Source organism: Mus caroli, unplaced genomic scaffold (assembly GCF_978045245.1).
Source record: "Mus caroli unplaced genomic scaffold, Mus_caroli_1 scaffold_3, whole genome shotgun sequence".
NCBI classification, from domain to species: Eukaryota; Metazoa; Chordata; class Mammalia; order Rodentia; family Muridae; genus Mus; species Mus caroli.
The window spans coordinates 94,066,279-94,091,723 of NW_028227258.1; the positions used below are offsets into that span (position 1 = coordinate 94,066,279).

Genomic DNA, 25,445 nt, shown 5'->3' on the forward strand with positions numbered 1-25,445 from the left:
CTATCCTGAGACTCTGCCTAGGAATCAGATTCATAATAACATTGCAATCAAGAAATCAGGCTCTGCAAGACCCAGCCATGGTATTATCCGGCTGTTGAATACAAATACTAGTTTGATTCTTTATATCTAATACTGTTAGTTTTTACCACATATGCTCCTGGTGAAGATAAAATGTGGTAGAGTAAATGCCTATGTAAAAACCCAGAGAATGGGAGCACCATCATTACCTAGATCATCTTAGATCAGACATAGTGATGCTATTTCTGTAGGCTTTTAACTTCGCTGGAGCTGGAGATACTGTGTATCAACTGTTGGCATTTAATGGAGAGCAACTATAATAAAATAATGATGTAAAGTCAAATGTAATAAAGCTGAGATTGCTTATAACGCAATAAAATGTTCCTAGGGTTAGAATTGTAAAATTACTGAGCTGGAAGAGAGTTTACAAGAAGACGAGTTACTCTCTCAATTTAGAGTCAAGACAAGGGAGGCACAGATGAGCTGCAAGATCGCTTTGTAATACTTTTCATCCCACCACAGTCCCATTGCTCCATGAGTCTGTTGCCCTCCACAGTTACCTAAGATTATGACTTGAGAATTATTGTCACCTTCACATAGACGATAGAATTATACACAAAAATTGAAAGTAAACTCCAACTTGTGTCTTCTAATAGCTGGAAAGAATAAAGAATAATTTAATTGTGGAAGGGCTAGGGGTTAGGGAAATGGCTCAATGGGTAAGGTTGCTGGCCGGAAAACTTGAGGACCCGAGTTCAAATCCCCAGAACCCATGTAAGAAGCTGGGCATGGCTGCTTATGCCTGTAACATTAGCTGTATGGGAAGCAGATTGAAAGATTGTTGGAACTTTGGCAGCCAGCAGAGGTCCAGGTCTAGAGAGAGAGCCTATCTCAAGAGAATGGGCTGGGAAGTGATAGAACAAGACACCTGCCATTATCATCTGGCCTCCATACATTGGATGCAACTCCCCCATCAAATACTCACATACATACAACATATGCTACACACACACACACACACACACACACACACACACACTACTGGGGGCATACCTGTTCTTTGAACAGTAGTGCCAATATCCATTACATTGGTCTGATAGAATGAATTCACAAGTCCCATAAAAGGACAAAAAGATACAATGAGTTCCATTTGGAAATAATTGCAAAGTTGTCTTGCTGCATTTAAACTCTCTGAGAGGAACTGTGAGGAAGGAGAACAAGTCCCCATGACAGGTCTTTGCTGAAGGCAAGCTTAGGTGGTGCCAAATATATGGCTTAAAGGTTGCTAAATTTTTCATTTCTCTTTATCCGTTTTAATCTCTTTGTCTCTTGCTAATTATTATGCATAGACAAATACAATTACCAAATTTTAATTGCTCCGTCACAGACTTTGTACAAATGATCATAATAAAGTAGCATTTGCAATCTGCTTTGGTAATTTTGGACTGTAGCTGTGCCTTAATTTGTACAAGTGAAATGCATTTTATTTGTCTTCTAAGTAGTTATTATTCCGCCCAACTTTTTTTTTCTCATTTAGATTATTCATCCTAATACTGCTTTTCTAAAAGTTTGGTTGATTCATGTCACTACCATAATACATTTTGTTTTTAAGTATATTATATTCAAAATGCTTTAAAATTTAAGATGATTGTTTGCCACATTCATTTATTCAACAAAACTACCAAAGCATCTGCTATATTCAAAGGCAAGTATTAGATCCTGAGGACTGGAGACACAGAGGTGAATAATCCCTGTCCTTAAGCCATTAACTCAGAGTCTAATGAGATTGTATTCATCTTCTTGGCTTTAATTACAACGTATCCAGTAATGACCATCAGCTTTCCAATCTTATTTCCCTCTCTTCTTTCAACTTCTAGATCCATGCATATTCAAATGTAGTTGACAACTCTACTAGTCTTAAAAGGTCTTCACATCAGCATGTCCTGACCTGAGATTGTCATCTTTGTCACCCAAATACTCCAGTTATAAAAACAGTGTTTGCCACTCCCTGGATGTAAACAATTGGATTGGAGTTATTTCTAACTGCTTATTCTCAAGTTCTCTTCTCCCCAGTCAGTTAACTTTGTCAATTCTACCTTGTGAGCAGTAACCAAAATGTTTCTACATTTCTTCATTCCTTCCAGTGTTAAATGGTCCAGTTCACTGCCATCCTGCACTTTGTTCTAGGTGAGTCCTGATCAGTTGTTGTTTCTCTCAAAGAATAATAGAATATTGTGCAGCACAATAGAATAGCTGCACATTTGTAATCTCAGTGCTTTTGGTCATGGTGTTTGTCACAGCCTCAGAAAAAGCAAAATAGAACAATCATGAGCCAAGATGTCTGATGTTCATTCTGAAAGTTGTAAGGATTCAGGACATGAAATGATATATTTGAAAAAAAAATCTCATAGTGCAGGGAGGGATGGCTCTGAATGGTACACGTGGGTCGTTTGAGAGGGTGGGACTCCAATTCAGGCCTGGAGAGATGAGGATTTATATAGGACAGAGGCGAAGCTAAACCCAAAGGGCTTGCAGGGGGTGAGGAAGGGTTACTGAGCTGGACAGATCTTGGGTTGATATTTAGAATTCTGGTTTGGATGAGTGGATGGTGGTTTTCTTCCAGAGAGTTCTGACTGGTTTGAACAGAAGATGAAGGTAGCAGGGAAGGATGAAGCATGGAGACACTTAGAGAGTGGCATGAATAGTGACAAGATCCACCACGGGAGCCCCACGGAGCTCATGGTAACCAGAGTAATAGCCGAAGGGGTACAAATACGAGTTTTACTCTTGTTCTGTATGCTTCGTGAAGCTCCAGAGTTCTCCATGGTGCTCTGAGCTGTGATGTACTTTAAACATTTCAGAATCCTCAGTGAGAAAAGAGATGGAAATAGGAAGATGCTACTACAAAACAAACCACTCAAACCAACCAAACAACGCAATACAAACAAATCAAATCACCCAGGCATCGGATGGAACAGCTGGGTGTTTCTAGAAAAACTTAAAAAAAAGCAGGATTTGGGTGAGTGGGAAACAGACATCAGTTTTGTGGGTAAGAGGAATGTATGAGAATAAGGAGGCCTTTGAAGGAAGGACATCAGGGAACAGTGAAGTTAACAGAGGAAGATGGTGGGGTAGCAGTGGCCACTTTAAAGCCATTTTAAGGCCTGGAATGGTGTGAGTGGGAATGTCTGCTGCTTAGTTATAGGGTCAGCCTAGAGCCTCCAGAGCATCTTCCTTGCCAGGGAAGGCATTCTATAAATGTTGGATGTATTAATCAGCTCCAAAGTTGCAAAGAGCAATTTTATTTGGAAGGAAACCTTGCCATAGAAACAGGAGAACAAGCATTTGGGATGGAGCTTGTCACTCATGGTGGGGACAAGCTTTCTAAATAAATCACACTGCTAATTGTACTACACAGCAATCAGCCCAGCGCTGAGACCTGGAGTGATGGACACATTGAGCTTGTTCAACCAATTTGTCAAGAATCAGAAAGCAATTGAGAAGCTCAGTTGGAAGAGATTGAAGGCTGCTGTGTGGACCCCACAGCCCAGGTTTCAAGGCAAATTGAGCTGAAATATCCATTTATGCTACCAGCACAGTTTCTGGAATTAGCAGTGGGCCAAGGGGAGACTTTTGTAGTTTGAACCAATTACAGAACTTGTTGTCAGGCTAGGGGGTTGGGTAATTTTTACTGTGAGATCATTTGAGTTTTAAAATATGCAGTTTGCTCATAATTTTCATACAAAAATATTTTGTTACTTGGCATGAGATTTGACAGTCCTGGAAAAGGCCCTGTATGTCCCAACTCTACTGGCTAATTAGAGCCTGACACAGTGAAAGGAAAGCTCTTCTCCTGAGGAGGCTGTGTCCACACGGAGTGTGTGTGAGCTCACCTGTGCGTTCTGAACCTCGACGGGAGTCACAGGCCCAGCCTGAGTAAAGCACAAAGCGAGGACCGAAGCAGACTGCTGTCTGCTGTCGTTGCTTTGGCAACACCAATCACCTGTGCTCAGATACCGTGTTCTGTGAATACTTAGTCACGAGTGGATTCCCTTTCTGAAACAAGGTTTAAAGCCTATTCACGGAAACCTTAGAAAGGGAAAGATTCAGTAGTTTTGCTTTGGTGAAGTTCATTCCCAGAAGAACCTCAAATCCCCACAACAGGATGATTTTTGTTGTTGTTTGAGGCTCAGTTGCGGAAAATAAATGTTGATTCCATGGACTGTCGTGACCTCTGCCTATCATTGTCTGGGATGTGCCAACAGGATCATGGGTGCTATCATCTGTTCATAATACTTTTCCCAGTTTGTCTTAATAGCGTTCGAATGCTAGCTGGAAGGCACTGTATACTCATCTAAAATATTAGGAACCAGGTACCCAAAGCTACAGCCCAGCTGTGTGAAGGTCAAGATCCAACTAATCATTTCTGATAATTGTATCTACTTGGTCTACATCCAAGACTACTGGCAGAAAATCCTCCCTCAACTTCTTTCCAAATGTAAAGTTGGAGGACTTCAGCAGCTTTCTTTCTATGGGTAGCTTTTCTCTTTGAAGGAAAGAGAAACCTTAGAATTTGCATTTTTCTGTAGCAAAAGTCTCTCCTCCAAAGAAAGCCAAAGGACTTTTAAAGTACCAGATGCTGCATGCACAATTTCAGATGATGAGGAGATCATTGTATTGTCAACTTATGGCATCAAAATTTTAAAAAGATTTATTTATTTTACCTAATGTGGCTGAGTGTTTGCACGAATGTATGTATGTATATATATGCATATATACACACATATATATGTATATACACACATATGTGTATGTATATATGTATATGCATATGTATATATATCACATATAGACACATATATGTATGTATATGTATATGTGTATGTGTATGTGTATGTGTATGTGTATGTGTATGTGTATGTGTATATGTATATGTATATGTATATGTATATGTATATGTATATGTATATATATATCACATATGTGCCGGGAGCCCTTAGAAGGATATCTGATCCTCTGTAACAGGAGTTATGAATGTTTGTGAGATACAGTGTGAGTGTTGGAAACCAAATCTGGGTCCTAACTACTGAACCATCCCTCTATCTCTATTATCCATTCTCGCTAAGGATAACATCTTTCACTGGTATTCAGGGCTGAACTAATAAACCCTGTGATGTTAAGGATAGCACTCTTAATTCTGGGCATTGAAATTTTTCATTCCACTTTTATAATCAGCAGCTGAAGTTAATGTAAGTCTGCCTTTGTCTCAAAGGTTCAGTGATCCTGAAACACCATTTCTGTCTATATTGTGGGAAGGACATGGTAATTTAAAACATTTGGGTTATGAAACTCTTATTAGGCTCTTGAAACTTATACACTGATTGGATTCTCAGTCTACAAAATTGCATGAATCAGAGGAACTGATTAAGACCACGTAGTAGGTTAATAGATCCCAATATGCCTCATAGCTGGGCTGAAGGACTTACACCCGTGGCGGTGGAGAGGAGTGAGTGTGGGTACTTGTGTAAAGGACCCAGTTGTGTAGAGGACTCACTAGGACAAAGATCAGTGAATTCAGAAGAGTAGATGGGAAATTGGAAGACTAGTGAAGGGAAGACAAACTTATAGACCAAACCATTAGCTCTGAGTTACAGAGTGCTGGGTTATCGGTGACCTTGACGGAAGTCAAAATTAAGCTACAGGTAGCCAGATCAGTTTTAGTTATTTGAAATGCCTGCCATTATTAGAACTATGCTCCGTGGGAACAACATGAGCAGCTTTGTGTTCCAACCATCCTTCCCTCCCTGTCATGGTGGAACTGTAAGCTAAATGAGCTTTGCCCTCCTTAAGTTGCTTTGCCAGATAGTTTGTTTCAGCAATGAGACTGGGGCTAAGTTTAGCTGTGGAAATGAAGACCTGTGTCTTCCCCCTTTTAATTTATAGAAATGCTGTCATTTAAAAGAACTTGCAAAATTTTTTATGAGTTCTTGATCGTTCCTGATATTTTTTTTGGCTCTGATGTTTCTTTAAATGTACTAACTGCTTTTTCATTTAACAACTACATGTGCTAATTCCACTTCGGAAGGTCTGATGATTCTCTTACCTGTTTTCTGCTGGCTCTTGCTTATGGTGCCTTCCTGTGCTTAGCTATCTTTGAGTGTGTGCTGCTCATGGCCCATGAAACAAAGCATTTCTGAGGATTTCCAAGTCTAATACAACTAAGGTTCTTTTCTTAGGTGAAAGTTGGCTTCTGTTTCTAAAGAGGTGTAGGGTCAGCATCAGTCTGGTGGCACTAAGCTGTGTTGGATTCTTGGCACAGTACAACTTTGGAACTAATACGTGGGTTTCAAATACTCCTATGATTATTCAGCCTCTCAGAATCCAATTTCTCCTATTCTTTTCTTCCTGCCTGGGCTTTGTTGTGGGTTAAAGCATCTTCCTGATGGCTGTGGGAGGGGACATACTTCTTCACAGCGGAGCCTTTCATGTTTCATTTTAGCATGGTGTTTGCTTGCTATAATCTCCCTTTGAAGGGCCTTGGGATCTGATTTCCCTTACCTCACCCTGTGAATCCAGGAAAGGCAGAGTTTAGTCTCAGTCTGAATAGGCAACCACCCTTGGGACAAAAATAGCTTCCGGTGAGTGGCTTCCTTCTTATGTTCCCTTGATCTTGGTTTTGGCACCATTGTGTCCTGGCTTATTGATGCTTTTAAGTAAAGATTAAAACATATATTATTCAATACTTTCAGTTATTTTCAGTGGAAGGATTGGTGTGAATAAATTAGATAATCATAACTGGATATGAGAAGTCACGTGAGGCCAAGAAAGCTAAGTGGTCTGAAGTCAGAACTGATGGAGTAACGTTCTTCCTTGTGTAGCTTCTTCTAGTGTATACACCAGAAGTGAATTCACATTGAAACATTCAGGCAAGTTTACTTAGTTTTTTTCTTTCTTTTACTCTTTATCTCTGACTGGCCTAGAACTCTTACAGAGATCCTCCTGCCTCTGCCTCCCAAGTACTGAGAGTGAAGGTGTGCTTCAATACATCCAATAAGACAAAGTCTCCTTGTCAGGCAGTGGAGTTATTCAAGGAGAAGGTATGAGAAAAACACTGTATAGCATATTGATGTAGCAGGTTCATAGAGAAGGGGGCTGGGAAGCTCAGTGGGAAGAGTTTGAAGATTGCTGTGTGAACCTCAGATACCAGGTTTCGTGGCAGACTGAGGTCTTGTAAAGTGGGATAACAATTAGGAAAGAGAGCATCATGCCCACACACAGTCACGTTAGGACCGGCAGGGACACAGACACATGTTCTGTAGAACAAAGGGAGTTTTGACTTCTATAGGTTTTGGGGGGTAGAATAGGGTGGGTTGGGCAAACTCCATACCATGTGACCTAGCCTAAGAGGCTAGAAGTAAAAAAGATACTGGTGATGATAGCTGTTATTCACATGGTTTTGGGTCTGGATGATAGGGAAGAGGACAGGTTTGCAGCTGTGAAGGGGGACTATAACACCACAGCACATATCAACTCTCTTTCCCAGAGAAAGAGACTGCAGGGAGAGCATGTGCTCTAATTTCTCTCTCTCTCTCTCTCTCTCTCTCTCTCTCTCTCTCTCTCTCTGTGTGTGTGTGTGTGTGTGTGTGTGTGTGTGTGTGTGTGTGAGAGAGAGAGAGAGAGAGAGAGAGAGAGAGAGAGAGAGAGACCGCTGGAGGGAATGTGACTGTGATCCAACACCCATTTATAATAATTAGTTTTTCCTTCAGAAATGTAAGTCTTTAATTCTAATCAGAACCTAAAGCATGAACAGAAAATAAATAGATAAAAAGGCTGACATCCATAATTATATTTTGAATTTTTCACTAAAATAAAATCTTCTTTCCTTTGGATTTTGACATTAAGATAGAACATAGCTCTGTCATTCTTTCTTTTCTTTTTTTTTTTTTGTATGTTTTTGCTGTGAGTTTAGTTGAATTAGTTTTACTAAATCCTATGAAAGGATGTGTGAGACCAACATCCTGTTAGGTAAAACACGTCTCTCAGACGGAATCATGCAAGCATGCATACAAAGCCATGAATTTCTCAAGGAGCAGGACTACCTGCCCATTTTATTTAGTGTTTCATTATCAAGGCCGAAAGTGTGTCTTGGTGAGTGGTGGCTGAATAGATATGTACTGAGCACACGGAGTAAGTGGAGTTCACCTGAGCTGAGGCTGTGAAGGACTGTCTTGAGCCTGGCTGGGTAAGCAGGACCCGGCTTTGTCTTCAGGATGGTTTGGAAGTTTTGTGGGTGATTCTGTATTGTCCTAGTTGGCTTTAATTGTCCAGCGGACCTAGGGTCAACTGAGAGGAAATCCTCAGTTGAGGAATTGCCGAGATCAGATTGGCTCCTGGTCTACAAGGTTGTTTTGATCATTAATTAATGCAGGAGGGCCTGGGCCACTGTAGGCAGCACCATCTCTATGTAGGTGAACTTGAGATATGTAGGAGAGCCAGTTAAGTATGAGCGTGTGAGAAGCAAGCCACTGAACAATATTCCTCCATGGTTTCTGCCTCAAATCCCTTCTTGAATTCCTTCTTGACTTCACTCAATGATGATCTGTCACCAAAATGAAGAAAAACCCTTTCCTCCCCTTAGCTGCTTTTGGTTAGGGTGTTTTATCACAGAAACAGAAAGGGAACCAGAACAGAATCCTTGAAGCGGGACACGGAGTTTTAAAGCATACCTGGACATTTATAAGCATAGACAACAAGTTTAACACAAAGAGGCTAATGCCATTGAGAGATTGTATCATGCTATACCTACCACAGGAAGCAAGTCAGAGTGCCAGGAGGCTGGACGAAGCCTTACTGGGAAAATTTAATGCATTGTGGGAAAGCAAACAACTTAGCTACTGGTTACTGGTCAATGGACTTAGGGCTCTGGGTGGTCTCCGGCCTGTTATCTGAACCTGAATGATTTATAGCACAGATAATACTGGCTTGATGGGTGAGGGCTAGGGTGGGGCTGGAGGTCAGGGGATGCAGATTGGATCAGCTGGTTTGTATATTGAAAACTATGCTTAGAACCCACATGAAGCCTTAGCTTTCTTGGCTGACCTGAGTCAGCTTTATGGCTTGAAGACACCAGTGGATTATACAAAGAAACCTTGGTTTGGAAGTTGGTTGTTAAATTTTTACCTGATGAACTTTTATGGCAGTCCATCGCCAGAAGCAACCCTAGTTGCCAGAACTGGATCGAGAGTGAGTCAGGTGTCTTAGGGTTTCTGTTACTGTGAACAGACACCACCATCAAGACAACTCTTATGAAGAATGTTTCACTGGGGCTGACTTACAAGTTCAGTCCATTATCATCAAGGGAGGAATACGCCAGTGTCCAGGCAGGCATGGCTCAGGAGGAGCTGAGAGTTCTACATCTTGATCTGAAAGCTGCCACGAGAAGACTGTCTTCCAAACAGCTAGGAGGAGGGTCTCAATGCCCACACTCACAGTGACACACCTCTTCCAACAAGGCCACACCTCCTAATAGTGCCACTCCCTGGGCCAAGCATACTTAAACCACCACATCAGGCTGAGATGCCATCCTCTGTCTAGTTAGCTCAGGTCATGGGTTGATTCCAGTCATGCTTATGATAATATGTCCAAAGAATTTCTAGAAAAAGGACATAGTTTCCTTTAGGCAGATTTAATCCTAAAAAGTCCAAATCCTGAAAGGTGAGATCTTGAAAGAGAAGAACCCCTCAGATACTTTTAGAAAAATCTTAGTCCTAGATAATTAAAATTTTAATTGTTCAAACCCTGACTCTGAAGTTCTTTCAAGATTTTTGTGGCTTTGATGTAATTCTCCTTAAGGAAAAGTGCCATATAAGGGAGATATAAAAGGTAATCATAGGGACAGGGTTAATGCATTTTTTTTGATTATACATAGTATAGTTGTGACTATGACTAACCAACTATATAATTCTGCTCCCTAACCCCTTCACACATACTGTCCTGTTTGCCTTAGTACAAAACAATAGCAAAAAAATCAACACTTTATTAGAAAAATTAAAGTAATTTAAAAAGCCACATTCTTTACATAATGATAGCATTTTCGTCCATTTTTAATATATATATTTTGTATATGAGTATATGTCTGTTTGTGAATGCATATGTCAATAAATTCTTTCTGTCATTTTACTCATATGTTAAAAGTAAACTTAAAAATTGTAAACAAAGAGGGGCTAGGGAGACGGTTCTGTTCACCAAGTGCCTGTGGCATAGGCTTCATGACCTGAGTTTGGATCTCTAGCACCAATGTAAAAGGCTGGTACAGAGGTCTGTGCCAGACACCTACCTCTGGCCTACACACACACACACACACACACACACACACACACAGACACACACACACACACAGACACACACACATACCTGCATGTACCTGTGAACATGCCATGCAAACACGCATACACATAATGCACATAAGCAATACTACACACACACACACACACACACACACTAAAAAAAAATAAAAATGTAAAGCTATATTTTTTCTATAATTATATTTTGGGGATTTTGTTCTTTTTTGGTTTTAACATTCAGAATTATGGTGTTTGGGGTCCTGTCATTCAAAATTATGCACCAAACTCCATTTTCCTCTAAGATTCAGAGTTCTCAAAGATTCAGCACCTGCACTAACACCCTCCATTTTGAATTTGTCATCCACCCTTTAAACTTACAGCTCTCTAACATCATTGCAATCTCACTGGAAGCGGCATAATGTAAGTGAGCAGCCGCACCTGGAGGAGCAGCCACAGCCACAAAGCCAGTTTCCCTGTTCCAAGGCCCCGCCTCCCACAGGAGCCAGCCAATAAGCCGGCCTTTCCAGTAGCTGTTACTTAACCGGAGAAGATTTTTTAGACGCTTGCTATTTTCCACATGGAAAGGATAAGGGAAGAAACTAATTTTTTATTGAGTGCTTTCCGTGGGCTAGCCTTTGAACCATGCTCTCCAGTTAATTTATTTCTTCAAAGTTTACTTTCTAAGAAGGCCTTTGCTTTTAGCTGAACTGAGGAAACAACAATACATTTGATTTACTTAGAGACAGGGTCTCACATATCTTATGCTAACCTAGGACGTTGTCTCCATCTCTTCTATCTCATCTGTGTGGTGCTGGAGATGAAGCCTGGCACACCCTGGGCAAACACTGCTACTAGCTGAGCTACATTCCCAAGACCAGAATCCAAGAGGAAGATGAGCATGTTAACAGGTTCCCTCTGACCTGTCCCCTGTCCCGGTAGAGTTCACTTGCTAAAGTGTCCAGAGAAGAGGACTGTGGGATGGCATTGGGATAATGCTAAGTTATGCCAGTGAAACTGGAATATTTTTGTCAATGTGCAACCCCTAACCATTGAAAGGAAGAGATGAGAAGCCAGCAGAGGAGAAGGGCAACTTTCCGTGAACTGCAAGTAACTTATAGTTGTTATTCAGGAACAAACACAGTGAGTTTAAAAAATACTGAGATAATGTGCGTAATGTTTCTAGGGAATCATTAAAGACGAAAAAGGGGAAAAAACTAAAATTCAAAATTATTATCTACACTCTAATTGTAGCTACATGAAAATAGGCATGATCTGAAAACGGATGTTTGTTTGTGAAACGGGCTTGTGGATCCACATGAGGCTTGTGGATCCACATGAGGCAGCGCGCAGTGGCCAGCAGCGTAGGGCCACTCACGATGTCTCATGTGCTCCCACATCTGAATGACAGCTGGCAGGTAGACTGGGTCATCGTATCGAAGGAGGGCTTGCTTGGTCGTCATTAGCTTTTGACACTCGTGGGATCTCATCTGTACAAAGATGGACGAAGTTCTGTACAGTATCATCAAAAAGAAATGGAAGACAGTGGGAGATCTTCCTCATCTTGTGTGAGCCCTGTTTAGATATCCCAGCTGTTTGAAAGAGAACTGTGTTGGTGTCTGGTGTCCTCTGGGACATCCTTTCTCTGCAGTCTGACAGGCTTCTGTCTGCCGCCGATAGGAACACATGCTGTGCTTGGCCAGATGACCTACCTGATGAGCATGCAACGAATATGGCAGCCTCCTCACCTCCTCAGAACTACCAGATGAACTACTATGCCTATCATAGCCTCTCTTTTCCCAGATCTCCTGCGTCGCTGAGGATGACGGGCTGGGAGATTGGTGGCCAAAATGAAAGAGAATCCTGAAGATGTTCCTCGAGGGCTCCCACCGGTGCCTCAGCCTGGTACAGATGATGGACCAGGTCTCACTGGTGATGGAGACTTTCAGCACTAAGTCTGTACTTCTGCATGTCAGAAAGAGCATCCAAGCAGTCTTGCACCTTTACTCTAACACCCTCAACTTCCAAGTTAGTGAGGTGGAGCCCAAGCACTATGCAGATGGAGAAGATGCATACACTATGAAGCGAGTGCTCTCAAGATAGGGGATGAACTGTGACAGCGGTGGGTGCTGAAGAAGGCAGATTTGTGGTTCTGGGTTCCAGAGAAAACAAGGAGATCCAGGACAGCACACATCTTGGTTCTGAAGAGTCCATTTTCTGGAGAACCTGGCCAGAGACAATGGCACCAGCAGCAAAAGAGAGCCCTGATATCCAAGTTGGCTCAGGGCTTGGATTCTGCCACTTGATTGAGCATTACAGGCCCTTGTATTTTAGCCACAGTTTTTCTTCTGAACCCTGGCTGTGCTCTGCAATATGGGCTCAGAGGTCATCTCACGGTGAACCGAAGGGCTTCTCATTTCAAGACTTAGCAGAAACCTTCCATATACCATACTGTGATTATGAAGTTCACATGCACACAGAACCTGCTGTACAGGCACCAAGGACTCTTGAGGACCTGCTGTGGTGGTGCCTTCCTGGGCTGCTCCCATGCTATCTTGCATGCTGGGAGAAGTTGCTCTGCATGGATTGTGTATATCCTGCAGCTATACACAGGTATGTCTTTACTCTTGAAGAAGTCAGTGACACTGGGTTAGCCCACATCCTCCACTCCTGTCAGGTGGAAGTTAATGACTCTTGCCTTCTCTGACAACTGCTCATGCCCTGCCCTCTCTCTTTTGGAAGAGGGATGTCTCCCTTTCCCAGTGGGAGAAGGTAATGGGTATCAGACTCCTACACAAGCAGAATTTGTAGATCTTAAGCAGAGGACAAGTAGAAATTCAATTAGAATCTCTAACCTGAAAAACTAAAAATATATAAAAGGAAAAAAGGACGAACTCACCAAGTCTGTTAAAAAATAATTCTGGTACTTATGTTATTAGCCTCATAATAAAGTAAGTACAGAAATGCCACCAGAGAATTTGATCGCCCTTTTCTTTTCATTAAAATGGATTTTCTCCTTCTCTGGGAACCTATAGTCCACATCAGCCAGAGAAGCAGGTAGGCTAAGTACAGTTTTTCCCTCCTCCCTCCTCTTTTCCAAACCCCCACCCCCACCCAACTTTCCTCCCCAGCTGTGTAATAGATTACCTGCTGCTGCTGCTGCTGCTGACCCACCCTCATCTCCAGCAGATCACAGACTGTTCTCCTCCAGCCTCCCCTCCCCCACACTCATCCCTTTATCCTAGATCCCAACTCAGCAAGAATCCCCTGGGAAGCTGCTGGCCACTCGGGCCAGGGAAGCAGGTAGGCTAACCGAAGATCTTCCCATCTCCCTTCCACCCTCCAAACCTATCAGCCTCCAAACTTAGCCCAGCTCTGTAGCAGGCCACCTGCAAGCCCCCTGCCCCCTTCCTCTCTGCTTCCTCTGCTCTATCTCCAGAAGATCACGCAGACATTCTCTGCCAAACTTCCTCCACACTCATTCCATCGTCCCAGCCCCCAACTCCTGCAGGCATTCCCAAGCCGCCAGGTAAGCCTGCTGGAGAAGCAAGCAGGCCAGGAAAGCAGGTAAGAGGGCATTAGCTCTTTATTCTCCCTCCTCTCCTCCAAGTCCAGTCCACTAATCACTGTCAGCTCTGTAGCAGACTACCTGTTGTGGCCTGTTCTCTGATGGGCTCAGGACTTGGCTACTTTCTCGCAGGTAACCTGAGCATAAGTGGTTCGCATGCCCACAATTCTAGTGGTTGCTATCCGAAACATGCGATTTTTGGTCTTGTTGATATTACATAGAAATGACTATTTATTTATTATTAGATATTTTCTTTATATACATTTCAAATGCTATCCCGAAAGTTCCCTATACCCTCCCTCCACCCTGCTCCCCTACCCACCCACTCCTGCTTCTTGGCCCTGGCATTCCCCTATACTGGGGCATATAAAGTTTGCAATATCAAGGGGCCTCTCTTCCCAGTGATGGCCGACTAGGCCATCTTCTGCTACATATGCAGCTAGAGAAACAAGCTCTGGGGGTACTGGTTAGTTCATATTGTTGTTCCACCTATAGGGTTGCAGACCCCTTCAGCTCTTGGGTATTTTCTCTAGCTCCTCCATTGGGGGCCCTGTGTTCCATCTTATAGATGACTGTGAGCATCCACTTCTGTATTTTCCAGGCACTGGCATAGCCTCATACAAGACTATACCAGGGTCCCTACAGCAAAATCTTTCTGGCCTTATACAATAGTTTCTGGGTTTGGTGGCTGATTATGGGATGGATCTCCGGGTGGGGTAGTGAAATGACACTTTAAAATCTGTATTTTAGTCTGAGTGTTCAGAAGACAATGGCAGATGCAGTTCCTTGGATCTTGCTGTTCATGAGGTTCTGTGGGAAACCCCAAAGGACGCTAGTTATTGTAGTAAGTGACTCTAAAAATCGTGTTCATGCAAAGTGTTTGCTAAGTGGCTTTTCTAAGAGCATTATTGCAGGTTTGCTAAAAGCCACGCAGAGTTTACACTCTAATGGGGAGCTGTCTAAGAAACTGGTTAAAGGAGAAACTCACAATGTGCTCCTGTGTTTCGAGTGCTAAGGAGAAAATAAAGCAAAGAAGGGAGAAGATTCACACAACAGAGCTCCTGGAAAAGGTGGAATTTGATAGCCTGCAGGAAAATGGGTGAGTGAAAGGGGGGCTTCAGGTGGAGCTCTCCTCGGAAAGGAAATGGCAGGTGCAAAGGCCCAAAGTCGCAAGTGTGCAAGTGTACTGGGTGTGATGCAGGGAGAGGTGAAGTCAGATGGAGCTCCTCAAAACATTCTTCTGATATGTCTCTGAAATTAGTGGGTAAAGCCTATACATGACTCAAAAAATCAAGGATACATGGTGTGTATGTGTGTGTATGTGCGCACTCGCGTGCGCTGAGAGAGACAGAGAGACACAGAAAGAGACAGACAGAGAGAGAGAGAGAGATAGAGAGAGAGAGAGAGAGAGAGAGAGAGAGAGAGAGAATGAGGTGAGGCAAAAATTTGTTTTTTCACCTCCAACTTCCTAGACACAGCCTTCGTTACTGAGGACAAATAAGGACCACGTGGAGTCACAGCATTTGCATCTTGCCTGCTCTTCCTTTCAAAGCCAGAGCAAGCTCATGCTCACACAGGCTATGGTCTTCAGATCTGGACAGCACTCCTGTTGTGTAGGGAAGACGAAATCAATTCTCTTCTTCCATCCACTTCGGTCTTTGAAAAGGTATTGGATGTATTAGAAGTCCCATTAGGGGTTCCTTCCCTCTTCATAATATATATTTGCCAATAAACTATCTCCTCTAAGTTTAAAAATAATTCTCTGGGGTTATAATCACCTCCCTATAGGCTTGAAGAATAGAAAGAGTTGTGATGTAAATTTAATTACAACTTCCTGAACTTGTACTCTGAAAATTAACTTGGGGATTAGAGGAAGTAGCTCGTCAGTAGCATCTTTTGGGCAGCAGACTACCGTGCAAGTCTCTCCTGTGTTTTGTCAGCTCCCATTCTTGGTTCAATAAGTAACCAGTGAAATTTATAATTAGCTTGCATTCTTTTATTGGGATATTTTACTATGTTGGTCTTAAACATAATTAAATTGTAACTATATTTTATTAATATCAATAATGTAAAATGTTTTACCATTATAGTAAAAATTTCTTCCCATCTTGCTCCCAATATATATGTATAATAGCTACCATCTTCTGAATTTATTCACTTTATTTAATCAAAGCTTTTTTTTTGAGACAGAGTCTAATTATATATTTTAGGCTGCCCTTGAACTTGTGACTCCCAACCTCAGTCTCCCAACTGTTGGGAATGCGAGCATGAAACACCTTGCCTGGCCAATCAGAACTCTGTGAAATAGTAAATTGTACTTGAAATGAAGAGGGTGATTGCCAATTGTCCACACTTTAGTGTAAATCAGACTCTGTAGATTGCTTTTCTTTTACTTGGAAAAATTATCTTCAGTGTGGAAATAGGACTTGGTAACAGAGTTTTGTGTCAAGAGGGAGCCAAGGACAATTTAAGAGAGTTCAGGCTTATGTAGGGATGCCATTTTGAAGCCAAAACTCTGGGTACTATGGAATAGCATATGCAAGCCACATGCTCAAAGAGATGAGATATACATCAAAGACTGATAAGATTCAACATGTTCCTCAACCCATTTCCTAGAGCTCTGATGGCTTTGTTAAATAAAGAGGAAGAAATCCATCTGGAAAGGTCCACTCAAAGCTGGCTTTAGGCAGCGACAGATGGGGCAGTAGGAACCCTGTGCTTGGAAGAGATGGCTGGAGGCATGCCCACAGTGCAGCAGAGCAGATGCCCCTGGCTGTCCCATTTCTCTAACACTGAGGAGACCCAGGACAGGGAACAGGCTTAGAATGGGTTAGAATGCCTAGAGAATGGGTTAGAACTTGTCAATTAGGCCATCTATTAAATGTTAACAAATAAACTTCTGGGAGGTTGAGGCAGGAGGGTCAAGAATTCTAGCTCATCCTCAGCTACATAGTGAGTTTGCAACTAGCCTGAGATACACAAACAATTTACCCTAACAAATATATTCTAGTACATAAAAAAACCTGGGAGGTTAGGCTCAGAATTAGAATTCTAACCCTCCTTGGAATTCCTACAGAGTATGGTGCTGCTGGTAGGAAGATCTAGCTCCACTCATCTTGTATACTGCTCCTTTCTCTCCTCACTTCCACATCTTGGGGCCTGGTGAACATACCTGTGGATACCCTCAATTTCTTACTGTATGTGCAAGTTCTGTCTAGGTTCCTCCTTAGGTTTCTGAGTGTGTACTAGTGGCAGTGTCTGCCCCTGGGGAAAGCTACTGGGGAAGGGCCTTTGTGAGCTAGGAATGCTGGCTAGGGTCATTTGAATAGAGAATCCTAGGGTCCGAATGCATGGGTCATTACCTAGAAGGGCAGCCAGGGGATATAGGTACATAAGACTCCTTGATACACAGGGGAGCATGCAGCTTGGAGTGTGGCTAGAGATGGATCTCTCCAATGGGGAGGGGGCTTGTACTTGACTTTGGAGACTCAGCCTACATCTAGAAGTAATGACAACATGTCTGTTTATCCCCACAGTGTACTTCTCATGGCTGTGGCAAATACTCAACATGTGGAGGAGGAATGGATGGTTTGGATTTGCAGTTTGAGGGTGCAGTCTGTCATGGAGACATGGTAGGAAAAGTATGAAGCAGCTGCTCACATTGCATCTACAGTTAGAAAATGAAAGAGCTGGCTGTTGATTCAGCCCACATGACCGTCCTGCCTGCAGTCAGAAGTATGTCTCACCCTCTCCGCACATAAACCGGTGTGGAAACTTACTCATAGACACATCTGAGTAAGTTTCCACAACTTGTCTTTTAGGTGTTTCTAAATCCAGTCAAAGTTGACCATAGGGAATTCTAACTGCGACAGGGACTTCCACCCGAAGACTTGGCATTTCAGAGAAATGTTCACTGTTTGTTTGAAGAGATCAGAAGAGACTGTTTCTCTGCTCAGGCCAATCTGACAATAGTCTATGTTAAGAGAAATAACCTCACATTGGCAATTGCTCCAACATCTATTCTAACAATGAACTAGACGTTTCTGAAGTACTCGATGAGTTTAACTTGGTAAATAGTATTTAGCTATGATTAAAAGTTATTTCATGACATGAGCAGAGCAGGCCTATTTATATGTAGCATAATCTAATAAAGGGCAAATGAATGCCCCTGAACCCTGATACAGACAGAGGGAACATAGGAAGAATATACTTCTTAGAAAGAATATTTTTCAGAGGAAGAACTATAGAAGAAAAACTTTCCTAGAACCTTCCATGGCCAAAGGAAAATCTCAATTTCATCATAAATGACAGAACACTGTTCTTTGCCTAGCCATGACTACAAATTTTCTGCCAGGAGCACAGAAGGGCAGCCTCCAAGGCTCTGTGTACAGGGTATTATTGCTGGGTAGGAAGGACTTTCTTTTTCTCTGGTGTCCCAGGGAGAACATTAGTGACGGTAAATGTACTGACTACCAAGTGAAGCCAGGGTTCTTCCTGAATTGTCTTCACCAGAGCTGAGAAAACATCCTGCCTTGTCCAACATTATGGTGTCCAAACCCATTCATGAAGGCCTAGAGAACTGATTCCTGGCTCTTGGTAGAGTAATCCAGAAAGATTGTGTGGTAACACACTCTGTGTCTCCTGGGTACGATAAGAGTTCGAGAAGCAAAGAACAAGCACAATTTGATTCACACGTGAGCTCATTTGCTCATTGTTTCCTTTGGGGATGGCACACTGGCAGTGTTGCTAGTGTTTTGGGATGAACTGGCATATATGCACAGCTGTGCTTTTGTTCACCCGAAGAGTGTATTATTTATGTATGCCTTTGTCTTCCTCTTATTGTTAGCCACAGCAAACATGGGATTTTGTAAAATAGAAAGAAGTTTGCCCTGCAATCTTGAGTCTCCCAGTCTTTGCCAGGAGATACCTAACTGTGTCAGAGTAGAAGCTCAATACTTCTGCCCCTGTTTCTCTAAAAACACAACAGCCACTTTTCTAGGCCTACTTCACCTCTGTCTGAAGCCCTGCTTCAGACTGACCGTCAGAGCAGAAGTTCATGTCCTGGGCTTGGTTCTCGGCTCCTCTGGTCTGATGCATGACTGCCAATAGCATCTTCCTCTTCTCTCTTCCTGATGTTGGAACAAAGGTGTGCCCAGCTTGGGTTCTGCAGGTCCTGCTGCATTGGTAGGGTTCCTTGCTATCTTTTTTGTACCTGTTCTTACTTCATAAATCATTGCCAGTTAGAGCTAAGCCGATATGCTCAAGAGGCCTGTTCCATCAAACCAAGTGCTCTAGATCCACACCATAATAGAAAGTGGCCTACTCTTCTGGATTGTTTTCTTCTTGCTACTTTTCTCATGTACTGATCAGTGGATTTGCTTAAATGATCTATGCTTCCTCCTTTCTCCTATTCTCAATTCAAATCCAGTTTTTTTTTCCCTAGGGTTAGGTGGTCTCAGTGCTTGCTGGGTGCTTGAATCCATACCTAAAAGACCAGATTCAGGCCCTACCTTGTGTGGTCAAGTCTATTACAGAGTAAGCATCAAATATTTGGACTTGAATTTTCAAAAACCATTTATTTTCAAGCTTTGGGCTAGATCCCTGCTGGATGTGTCAGGCACAGACATGGGCAGTGAGTTCCTCTTAGGGGATTTCTGTTACTGGACCTGCTTCCTGGACTTTCTCCACCCAGTGAAAGCAACTTAGCTTAGTGTCTCTCTTCAGATTGAGATTATACCCCATACTAGGTCATAGCATAAGTGGTCCTGCCTTACAGGAGTTTGTAAATTATATATGTGTACTTAGAAAGGGAATGGATTGGGAAAAGAGAGTGGATTTGCCACAAGTATAGAGCATACATTACTTGGGGTAGAATCTGCTGATGGTTTAGATTTGGAACTGACTTTGATAGACAAAGAAAGCATTCTCATCAGACATAGAAAGGCTGTTTTAGGTAGGTTGAATGACTCCCTGGAAATGACTGAGAAACTAATCTCAGACTCCCAGGTGGTATGTAGAAAAGGCATCAGGAGGAGAGAGATGCACATGGAAGGTCCTGAGAACAGGGATAGTGGCTTCTTCATTGCTGTGTCTTTAGGCACACAATAGTTTCTGAATATGGAAAGTATGTAAGATGTATTTATTTAATTTTTTTGTCTCTTTCTCTACAACCCTGAATGTTCTGGAACTCACTATGTAGATGAGGCTGGCTTCAGACTTACAGAGATCCTCCTGCCTCTGTCTCTTAAGTCATGGGATTAAAGGCATGTGCCAGCACACTCAATGAATGAAAGTCAAATGAAACCTCCACATGGAGTCTTTTACATTAAGCCACTTCTTGGTGGGGGATAACATACATATATAATCATTTTCCTTGCCTTTACCCTGTGACAAGCAGCAAGTAGATCTCTGCATTTTAAAAGACATGTCTTATTTCTATTAGGGAGGAAGGGTTTCACTAAGCTTTCAGAGGACAATTTCATCTCCTGGGGCTATACAGAAGTGCCCCATGAGAACTTGTCAAATCAGGGTTAGTGACAGATTTTGATAACTACAACCATATACCAAGTAATTCTGATCTCCACATGTCTGAGGAGCAGTGTAGAGCAGGATTGGGAAGTCGGAAGTGTGAGGATTAGGTGGTAGGATAAAGCGATAAGTTGAATTTGGTTTGGGGGTGCTGAGGTGTAATAGAGCATCCCGTGTTTTGGTGTGGTACTACTGTCCTCAACCTGCTGAGACACTTGTATCCTCTTGTGTCCAAATACATACGCTCAGACATATACTGTTCCCCGTGAAAGCTGCACCTCAATTAAGGCAGAAAGATGGTGTCTCGATCACTGAGTAACTAGGAGAATAGAATCTGTTTTCAATGTTTGCTGTGGACAACTTGAGAAGGGTCAAAGTCGTAAGAATGAAGCCTTTATGATCAAGTTATTTTCCAAGAGGCAAAAAAAAAAAAAAAAAAAAAAAAGCCTACGTGTCTCCCTTCTCTGCTCATGACTGAAGCCTGTGGCATGGGAAGCTCTAACATCGCCACCCTTCTATCAGCACCGGCATCACTGCCTTGCCTCCCTTGGGTTTCACAGAATGGATCCTCTCAATGTGATGCACATGATAGAGGCTGCGGGGCTAAACTCTACATTATGGGATGATCTCTATGTTCTTGATGCCAGTAGACTCAAACTAATTGTGACAAAGAGAAATGTCTCCGGACCTTGCAAGTTGTACCTGATTTGGAGGGGGAGGCCACTAGTTAAGAATCACTGCTCACGGGACAAGTGTCTGATCCAGACTGCAAGCTGAGCCTGCAGGCCTTCCAAGCTGGCCTTCGTCCACTGAGAAGTAAAGTAACATCAAGCAGTAGTACTCACGTGAACACGCTGTCTTGCCCAGCAGCAGAGACATCTGCTCTACTCTGGTTGTCATTTCAGAATAAAGGAGAAGATAACAACTAATATTATTGAGTGCTTGCCCAGTCTCAATGACTGTGCTCTGCTCTTACCATACACTCGTGCACTTAATCGTCTGTAAAACCTCTTGAGAAATGCTATGCCAGCAGCCTTGCCACACAGTAAAGCTGGCCGTGAAGAAGAAATGCTGGTGAACATCGGCGATGACCTTCCAAGTTCATTTCTGTAGTTCTCCGTGCAACCAGGTTTTGGTGACACCTGAGGATCTAATTAGTCGCAGCTATAGAGTATATCTGTCTAAACTCCAGCTGCCAAAGGGAGATTGTTGTGAATAATTGTCACCTAGTCAACCAATTAGTTTATGTGGTCATACAATTCCTTTTGGTACCAAGTGCTCTATTTCTGTGTAATTGGCTCCCTGGAAAGTGTGTGTGGGGGCCAGCTGGGAAAATGGGATCAGCTTAAAATCAGCCCTTGTATTTCTGACTCTTGGCTCTCATCACTGTCCTTCCCAGGATGTCATTGGTTTTGAAGTTATTTCTTTAAATGTTTTATTTATTCATTGTGTGTAAGTGTTTTATCTGAATGTATATCTGTGTACCACATGTGTTCCTGCTGCTTGAGTTGTCCAGAAGAGGGTATAGAGAGCTTCTGGGATTTGAGTTGCTGATGGTTGTGAGCTTCTGTGTGGTTGCTGGTAACCACACCTAGATCATTGGGAAGTGTAGATAGTGCTCTTAACCACTGAGACAACTCTCCAACTCCTTTGGAAGTGTTTTCTAAATTATAATTCCAGTCCCATAAAAGCCACATGAATGATGGCTCATTGGAGTAAGTCAAAAACTTGAGCGATCATTTGAAGGAGAAACAGTTAAAGTCTAACTAGTAGAAGACATTGGACAGGGACGCCATGCTCCATGCACCAACCTGGCTCAGAAGTTAGCCTAAAACTTGAGATTAAACAAAATTACATTATATTTGACATAGAGAATTCTAACTTCAGGTCAGTAATCACACTAAAAATCTTTTCTGTTGGGGATGGTTTATGGAGCACAATGATTTGAACAGGGGAAGAAGAGAAGAAAGATTCATGCCAAGAGGCATGGATGCTAAGTATAAACAGAAGATACCTGGACCATAAGAAGTGGGGACCTAAGGAACTGTCAAAACAAATCAATGGGGATAAGTAGTGTAAGTGGTCAGGGCTCAGAGAAATCTAGAGTCTTCCATATTCACTTGGGAAGGTATCCTGAGGCTTCACCAGGTCCTTCTGCACTCACTCATGCCTCTGTAAGACTGAATGGCTAACTGAGTATAAGCATTATTAATAGATTGTGCAAGAATGCATGGCAGGATGAAGCTGGAGATATCGGTGGAGAGAGCCGGCTTTGTCTGCAGGGAAAGGCTTTTTGTGAACACAAATCCTGGCATGGTGTTCAAGTCTCAACACAATCACCTCTTTTGGCAGACACACATGATCATGAGCATATGTCCAGGGCTCATGGAAAGGCCAGATGCTATAAATTTAGAATTCTTAATGATTATGGAATAAAGGAAACTGGTTGATGGTTTTCCATCTTCTTTGAAGCTCTTTTTCAATACATCTTTGCCATGTGCTATGTCCCTATCATATCTGGACCCCAGGGAGAATGGGTTTGGCCAAGATGAAGGCTCAGCACCAACTCAAGTGTTGGGCAAAGATGTAGCAGTAGAAGTCCTCATGAATACACAATAACATGTTCAATCTCTTTAATTTTTAATGTCCCATCAAATATGACATTTCATAGGCTTAGTAGCAAATTCTTTTCATAGAAAAATAAACATACTTGCTTATATAAATTATCTAATCTGCACAGACATAAGGAAATATGACTCTCTGTAACAAAAGGAGAAAGATGTCAGCATGGCAGAAATGTAGCTCCTGATCCATCAGTCCTTGAATTTTAAATAGCCAAAGAAGGTATTCATCTTGCCCTGACCAACATCTCTTACATTTCAAGAATTTTCTAGAATAAGTCCAATTAAACATTAGTAATAGCTGAAAGACAGCAATGATGGTGCTCTTCTCCCCAGACTGGTTGAAAGACAATGAATTCAAAGCCACTAGATGTATGTACAGGCTCTGATATTTAACTGATGGTATTGAAAGTTAGTGACCTTGACCCCTCCAGCTTGCTCAGCTCTATCTCCAGCTCTTTCACAGGACTCCCCAAGAATTACCTAGGTTTTGGCTGTGGGTCTCTATATCTGTTCCCAGATACTACTGGATGAAGCCTCTCAGGAGACAGTTATGCTAGGCTGCTGTCTGCAAGCAGAGCAGTGTCATTAATAGTGTCAGGGACTGACTATCTTACAAGGGATGTGTTTCAAGTTGGGCAAGGACACCACAGGAAGACCTACAGAGTCAACTAACCTAGGCCTGTAGGAGCTCACAGAGACTGACCCACCAACCAAAGAGCGTGGAAGGGCTGGATCTAAGAGCCTTTACACATTTGTATCAGATGTGTTGCTTCTTAGTCCTCCTGTGGTTCCTCTAACAATTGGAGTGGAGGCTGTCTCTAAATTGGTTGCCTGCCCTTCCTGAAATGGACTACCTAGTTGAGCTTCAGAGGGAGAAGATTCTCTTAGGCCTACTGCAACTAGATGTCTCAGGGTGGGGTGGTACCCAAGGGGGACTTCCCCTTCCCTGATGTGAAGGTGAGGGAGTAATGGGGGGAGGAATTTGAAGGATGGGACTGGGAGGAAAGGAAGGCTGGGGTGGGGGCATGATTGGGATGTAGAGTGAGTGAATGAATGAATGAGTCAATCAATCAATCAATAAATATTAGTGAACAAAGGCTATTTGTTTGGTTCATTTGATAGATTATTTGCATAGCATACATGAAGCCCTGTGTTCCATACCCAGCATAATGTAAACCATGTATTACAGCTCATACCTATAACCCTCAGATTTCATATTGGAGTTCAAGGTTATCTTCATCTACCTAGCAAGTTGGTGGCCAGTCTGGGCTACATGAGACCCTGTCTCAGAACACTAAGAAAAGGAGGAGGAGTAGTGAGGGGGAAGCTGTCTGAGCATTCTCTTGTGTTGAGTTTGTTTATTCTGCTTATCTTAATAGCACGAATGGCCTAATCTAAAAGTTAATGAATTTACATAATCAAGAGTTTACTTTCAAGCACAGCAAACTTTGCTCATATCAGCTCATTTTCTGAGTTTTGGTTGACATCTTCAAAGTGAATATTTCTTATCTGTGCAAAATTCATGGACTGATGCATCTCCCTTCCCCAAAAGGCCCTTATCATGGAGTTCACAGCTCAGTGGACATACTGACTCATGGCTCCTGCCGGATCTCAGGTGCATCACCCTGCAGGAACCCCTTACCATCTCACTTGAAAGGCATTAACACACTTCGTTCTGGGCTTTCAGATAGACCCCAGCATGCTTCTTTTGCAAAGAGCCTCTGTGTTGGCTTTTTAGCCCTAGCCATCAAGAAACTTCTCAAGCAAAGCTCGAGGATCAAAATCAGAGTTGCAGGATTGTCCAATCCTACATGGCAAGGCATTGGCAAGCATCCCTATGTGGTGTGCCTGAAACAGAGTGAAGTGAGGGGTTGGGAAGAATTTGGAGACAATGAAAACAAGTCTATGTCCTATAGGGCTTGGAAGGAGGGGGTCTCTCAATGTAGGAGAATTGAGAGCTGCGAATGTGGTGTTCAGTGAAGTCAGTTGTTCAGCCTTTCTTCTTTTAAATTGCTCATGTCACATTGTGACTTGACTGCTACCACTTCAAATATATTGTGTCCTCCTTGGGGACCTTCCTACTGTGTAGCCACTGGCTCCTTACTGCTCCAATATGTATTGAGCTGGGTAGAAGGCACCACACACACAATGAGTCATGGTAGCTATAGTTGAGATCCATTTCCTATTCATTGTCAGACTTTGACCGTGGAAATGATAGTGGCAAGTGTGACTGTGATCCTTTCCAACACCTCTACACGCCAAACGACAGGCTCTCTCCTGTTTTACTTTCATCGTGTCTGACCTTTATAATACTACTGCAAGGTATTTCTCATTCCAGTCTTCCAGAAGAAATGGAAGGTCAGACCA

General features: G+C 42.6%; 1 protein-coding gene and 1 pseudogene across 1 annotated transcript in view; one reads left to right on the forward strand and one right to left on the reverse strand.

The window, feature by feature from the left end:
• Schip1 (schwannomin interacting protein 1) overlaps window positions 1-25,445 on the reverse strand; it is a 609,573-nt gene that overhangs the window by 197,046 nt on the left and 387,082 nt on the right. The window lies entirely within an intron of this gene.
• Window positions 11,738-11,930, forward strand: LOC110290667 (thioredoxin-like protein 4A pseudogene; annotated as a pseudogene).